The sequence below is a fragment of the Dama dama genome, chromosome 30 (assembly GCF_033118175.1).
Source record: "Dama dama isolate Ldn47 chromosome 30, ASM3311817v1, whole genome shotgun sequence".
Taxonomy (NCBI): Eukaryota; Metazoa; Chordata; class Mammalia; order Artiodactyla; family Cervidae; genus Dama; species Dama dama.
In genome coordinates this window covers 25,386,923-25,393,796 of record NC_083710.1, presented here as the reverse complement: position 1 = coordinate 25,393,796, position 6,874 = coordinate 25,386,923, and positions in this window count along the sequence as shown.

Sequence of the window (6,874 nt, the reverse complement as noted above, 5' to 3'; positions counted from 1 at the left end):
AGGTATGCTTTCCATTAAAAAGGGCCTCCTGAGTTTTAATTAGGGGGAATGGAAAAAGCCACACTTTCATTTGGAAGATATTAAGGAGGTTATACAGGAGAGGTCTTAAGAGTTTTCCTCTTAAATCAACTTCTAGATCTGGGAAAAATCAACTTCTACAAGAAAGAAGGGGCTTCCCCGGTGGCTCAATGGTAAATAATCTGCCTGCCAACGCAGAAGACTCAAGTTCAATCCCTGGGTCAGGAAGATCCCCTGGAGTTGAAATGGCAACCCACTCTAGTATTCTTGCCTGGGAAATCCCATGGACAGAGGAGCCTGGCAAGCTATAGTTCATGGAGTTGCAAGAATTGGACACAATTTAATGACTGAACAACAAGAAACAAGGCTAATAGTGGCATTTGATTTCTCATTAGCTACACTAGAAGCTTGGGTGTAATAGCTTCAGAATCAGGGGGAAAACTGGTTTTCAATCTGGGAAACCCATACCTAGTCAAGTTACTTGTGAAGGCAAAATGAAGATTTTTTTTTAGTCGTGCAAATACTCAGAAAGCTTCCTTGCCACAAACCTTTTCTTGAGAAGTTATTTGAGCATGTACTTCATCAGCAAAACAATGTGACCAAGCCGTCTGCTGTTTGACTGGATGAGCCACCAGTTCATATTTGAGCAAGAGAAGGGCTCCCGGAAAGAAAGGGATTTTATAAGACATAGAATCAAAAGAACTTGCAGATGCACTACAGGCAGAGGATGCCTGGAAAGAAGAAAAGCAACTAGAAATTTCTTTTAAAGACTATAGACAAAAGTCCCAGTACAAATATGAATCAAGTTAGAAGAGGCAATCAATGGACTTCAAAAAGGAAAAAAAAATTATTCCAAGCAATAGATAGAATGGGAGGAAGGTACAGATGTCCTCTTTCAACAAGAAAACACTAGGAAAAGAAAAAAAAATTTAACCGTGATTTTGAGCAATTGAGAAGTATAGGGTTGTGATATGTTACAGAGCAGGAAACATACTTCTTGCCTCTGCTATGAATTTATATCATAAACAAATTAGCCTGCATGCTGTTTGTTGGTTACTGTCAGACTAGACCTCTGACAGTAGAGGTTACTAGACTCTCGCCTGAGGACAAACTTTATAAGACTTAACTGTGCTTACAGACTAGAATGCAAATATCCTCAGCCACAGAAATCTAAGAGTTAGCGCACAGCTTGATGAAAAGTTTGGAGGTGGAAGCACAGGTGGAGAGTCTCGGAGAAGTCAGGAGCTCAAATACCCTCTTCTCATGAAATGGAAAGCCAAGAGATGTTGTCTATGTTTAGGAGAACTAAAAACAAAAGTTTAAGGAAATTGAAGTTGCAAAAGTGAACAAAAGAGCTAAAAATAGTCATATAACAATCATGTGTACAGGGGTGATATGAAGTTAAGATGAATCTTTAGCAACAAGAGTCAGTAAGCAATGTCATAAAATAGCAGCTCCATCATATTAACACAGTTGGAGAGCTTCAGCAGTGGTTGCCCTTGCAAAGTGGAACTGAGGCTATGGAATTAAAAGGAACCATTGCTTCCTGTTTTAAATCTTCCTGTACTATTTGTCTTTTCAAAAACTCTGACCAAACCAAACCAAACATGACAATCATATCTTACAGGGTTATGGTGATGGTCATGGATAATCTATTATGAAAGCCTGGAAATTTAATCAGGGAGCCGTCTTGTAACTGTTAGGACTGGGATTTTCTCCTAGTGTTATTATTGGACGTCCAGCCTCCCTCATCCTAGATTTGTTCTTTTCCAGGGGATCCCAGGTGGCTCCAATGTCCAGCTGCCCTGTCAAGCCTACTGTTTCTGCAGCGCTCCAGCTTCAAGAATGGTCTCTCACTGCCCACCTCTACCCCGGATGCCACCTCCGCTGCTGGGGTGAGCTCCCATCCTGTGCTTATAGCTCCTGTCACTTGTCTCCCTCAACTGTTGCCAATGCACATCTAGCTGTGTCTTATTATTACACATTGACTGATATAAATTTATCAGTTCAAATGCATGCACTTGAAAACTTAACTTTAGCCCACAAATATTTTGTTTAGTTGCTAAGTCATGTCTGACTCTTTGCGATCCTAGGTACTGTAGCCTTCCAGGCTCCTCCGTCCATGGGATCTTCCCAGCCAGAATACTGGAATGGGTTGCCATTTCCTCCCTCCACACCATCATATAAATACTCAATTAAAAATATAGCTCATAAAATACAACACTTCATAGCAGTTTTTGCTGTTTCTGAACTTTACCCCATAGGACTGCTTTAAAAGAATCTCTCTTTACAAATAAAGCAATATAAGCGCCCTATCAAACATTTGAAAAAGAAACATAATTGCTTCATTCCTCTTCATCAGCTTGGCATACAAGCAGAAATCCTGTCTTGTTAAAATTAGATGACTCGGAGTCCCCACACTACTTTTACAGAAGAGGTCATTCTTTCCTCTTTGAATTCTCTGTCCTGAAATAATTCCCAGCCCACTTTGGATTCTTACACCTCCTCTTCCTGAGATGTCACGCTGGCCAGAAGTCTAGAAGCCATCCTTTCCTCTTCACTCTTCAGATCTGCTTAACACTAGGTCCATGGATAAATTAAGTACTTCACTCAGGTCATACAGCTTTTGGTGGGTGAGCTTTAGGAGTCAAAATCTAGTGTTTAGAAGGTTTGTTCCAAAACATGCTGTTCTTATGCTTCTGGGGAGGCATCATGAGGGCTCCATGGAGGATTTGGGTAGAATCAAGTGTTCCCCAGTTCCCCTTCCCTCCCCAAGAACCTTCTTTTCTTGGCATCACTGCTATCATACAGCAAAATCCTGGGGATTTTCCTGACCTAGGGGATCGAACCTGTGTCTCCTGCATTGGCAGGCATATTGTTTACCACTGAGCCACCTGGGAAGTCCCGTCATATGGCTACTAAGTGTCAAAAGCAAGACAGTGCATTTTTATGTGAAACTATTACCTTTTTAAAATTTTGCTGTTTCAAAATTTTATTAATGCAATTCCCAAGTATCCAGAAAAGCTGGAAAAAAATAGTACAGTAACACATACATCCACCACAAGACTTCAACAACTGTTAACATTTGCTATACTTGTTTTATTCATTTACTCATCTAGCTATTCAGCTAGAGTGCCTTTTCCAAGGGTTCCTTCTCATTTTCTGACCCTGCCTTTTCGTAGCATCTTGTTTTTTTTTTTTTTTAACAGATGTCATATCATTTCACATCTCTTTAGTGATAAGTAATTCATTTTGTAGGGCTTTTATTTGATTCTTCTCATAGTCCCTGAATTATACATTTCTTCTGGGGTCAGTTTTTCTCTTTTTACCTTTCTTTGTCATACTGTTCTCAAATGTTTCATGAATCCAGTTGTCAGGCTCCTTATGAAGGAGAGAGGAGAAAGGCTGCCTAGGACGCTGGGTGCGTGTGCAGGATGTGCTGAGTGGCAGGCTTCAGTTCAGGGTGAATAGTCTGAGTGTCGTGCTGAGACTTCTCAAACGCTGGAATGAGATGGCTTTGTGCCAGGTTACCAACGACAACGACTGCTGTTCAAGTTTCCTTGGAAACAGGCTTCGCTGTCTTTATAAAAGTCCCCTCCGGTCATTGGTTGGTTGGTCGGTTTTGGTTTGGTCTGTGGTTGAACATCCAGTTGCTGGGAGTTCTTGGCACCAGCGCTGAAGAGTAGGAATGGAGGATGACCGTTTCATAAAGAGATCTTCACTATTCTTCCATCTTCTCTTCACTCCAGTGACTCTTCTGAGTTCCCAATCTCAGTAAGGGGCTAGCACAGAGGTAGGGCCCCCATCTTCTGTAAGACCCTCTAAACACATCCTGGGCTAGAGCTTCTTCCGGTCAGTGTTCTTCCATGTAATTTGTCCTCTAGAAATCCATGGAGATCACGTCACCTCTTGTTCTCTCAACTGCTTTTGGTATTATACGTTTTATATTCGAATCCTAGGAGGATGAGGGAATAAATACATGTGCTCAAGTCCCCATCTCGAACCAGGGATGAACATTTCCATTTTACATTGGGAAAAAAAAGAGGCTCATGTGATTAAGTGACTTACCTAAGAACACACAGCTAGAAAGGGAAGGGCCAGAATTAAACCTGTGTGCTTTTGACTATGCCAAATACTTCTTTTTGTACAAATCATGACTCAGCTGGTATGACCTGGAGAAACAAGCCCTTACATAACCTGATATGTTTAAAATATGCTGTCATCTGTGTATAAAAATGACTCATAAACTGCCCAGACTAAAAATTGTACAATTTTTACAAGTTACATATCTAGAATAAAATGAAAAAAATCATCAAAGTAGTAAAACAGCAGTTTGATATTTTGTGGGTCAGGTTGAAGTAGAACAGATCTCAAGGAGAGAAAATTGGGAGGAAGCATAGGTCACCGTTTGGGCAGTAGTGGCAAGGGCTTGGGACAGTGAGTGCTCTCGGTTCTATGAAATAAATCCACTTTAGAAGTCACATCTAGGGAAGCAGTTGACCAAATGAGATGGTGCAGACTCCAGGAAGTGGGGTGAAAAGAAGACATGCTAGGAAGACAGGGCACCCTGTCCATGTGGAAGCCACTCTATCATATAAACCCAATACTTACTAACTGCTATGCACAGACACTGCAAAAGGCTCTATAGATGCCTTCATCTCTTTGCCAAAGCATTATCCTGAAAAGTTAAGGATTTCTTCATTTGGGGATGCTTCCAGAAATTAAAAACCCCACAATATCTCACAGGAACCCATCCCATTCATAATGGTTTAAGATTTAAGGTGTCAAAAGAATTGTCCCAATTCAACCACAAATATAGTTTGAGGGCTTTTGAATAGCTGGTCATTTATTCAACAAATCTTTATAGAGCTCCTACTCTATGGCAGCCACTGGTGCTAGGATCTAGGGACACTGTGGTGAGGAATAGAAGATTATTTCTAAGGAAGTTAATCACTTCTCCATCAGACAGTGCTGAAACATCCACTTCTCTCTTTCTCAAAGACAGAGGCCAAATTAGCTTAATTCTGAAATGTAGAGACTGACCCACAGAAAACTGGGCTAGGTGGTTGATGAACATATTACATATTGTTACTAATTCACTGTGACATTGATTTAGATGCATGATATACAGGGAAAAGACATAAACTAACAGAAAATCTTTCCATTCACAGTGTTTTTCTCTAATTTTCACCTTCCCCATAGCTGTTTTTATCTCAGTCAGATGAAAACAATTTTTTGAAAATTCATAGTGAAGTCCAGAACAAGCAAGCACATCCTCTGTTAAAGGTTGGCACATATTCCTGTGAACTCGGAAAGAGAACAGAGCTTTCCAGTAGGTCAAACAAAGAAAATGGAGATTAAGAAGTCTGATTTCCTCCTCTTCCCATCAGTTGTCAGACACCATTGAATAATTGATTTCTGGTGGGCTGCTGTCTATGGGGTCGCACAGAGTCAGACACGACTGAAGTGACTTAGCAGCCTGTTCCTGAAAAGTAGATAGCTATCATTAAAGCATTTCCAAAAAGAAATATATTTTGCTTTTCATTAAAATGGAACAAATGAAATGGTACTGCAACAAAATAAACTTTTTAAGGTACAGTAATTGCATTTGTGATTTTTCCTTTTCCACATCTAATTGCACTGTCTCCAATGGTCCTGAAACCTCTCCAGCAGGCTGACAGCCTGATAAACTCTAAAAGGAAGAAGGAAAACACAGTCTAAAAGGCAGGGTAGGTGCGGCCGCTAACAAAGGTCAAGATGAACAAAGAAGAAAGTGCAGTTACTCAAGTGTATGCAGATAAGGCATCAAGTTCAAGGTCTGAGAGGAAGTACACCAGATTGCAGTGTCCACATGGCACCTCATGACAGACCTCCAGTGATGGAGCCCTAGGTTCTTCTCAAACAGGAGGGAAGAGGGCAAGGCACAACATTTAAAAGAATGACATACTCCGAGGACTGGACATAAACTGATTAGAACCACACAGGTCCAAGACGGCAGACGAGTCCAGTTCCACTAGACTTTGAGCCTCAGTGCATGCTCACTGTAACACATCAGCATGCTAAATCACACTCACAGGCACCATGACAATTCCAAGGCTGATCATAAAGATCAAAAAGTGGGTGGTGGCCCAATGTCTGGAAATCCCCACCTCTTTCCCAAAATAGCTGGAAAACTCCTTCCACTCCTTAGCTTAAGAAATTACCCACCCCTATAAAAACTGACTATCTTTCCAGGTGGCACTAGTGGTAAAGAACTTGTCTGCCAGTGCAAGAGACACAAGAGACATGGGTTCGACCCCTGGGTTGGGAAGATCCCCTGGCATAGGCAAAGGCAACGCACTCCAGCCTTTTTGCCTGGTAAGTTCTATGGACAGAGCAGCCCTGGCGGGCTGCAGTCTATGGGGTAACAAAGAGTCAGACATGACTGAGTGACAACATGTGTGCTAAGTCACTCAGTTGTGTCCAACTCTGCAACCCTATGGACTGTAGCCCACCAGGCTCCTCTGTTCATGGGATTCTCCAGGCAAGAATACTGGAATGGGTAGCCATTTCCTTCTACAGGGGATCGTCCCAATCCAGGGACTGAAGCCGGGTCTCCTGCACTGCAGGCAGATTCTTCACCATCTGAGCCGCCAGGGAGGCTCAGACATCACCCAATTCTCGCCTGAAAGCTATTCTGGAATATCTATGGTATCATCATTTCTAGGTAGCCTAGAAATAGCCATCATTGACAATCAGACAAATATGAAACCTATTCAATACCACCTGTGCAGGAGTCAAATTCTGAAATGTCTATAACTTAATAAATTACAATTCACAGTTGTGTTGGCGAGCTTACTTTGTTTCAGCACTTCTT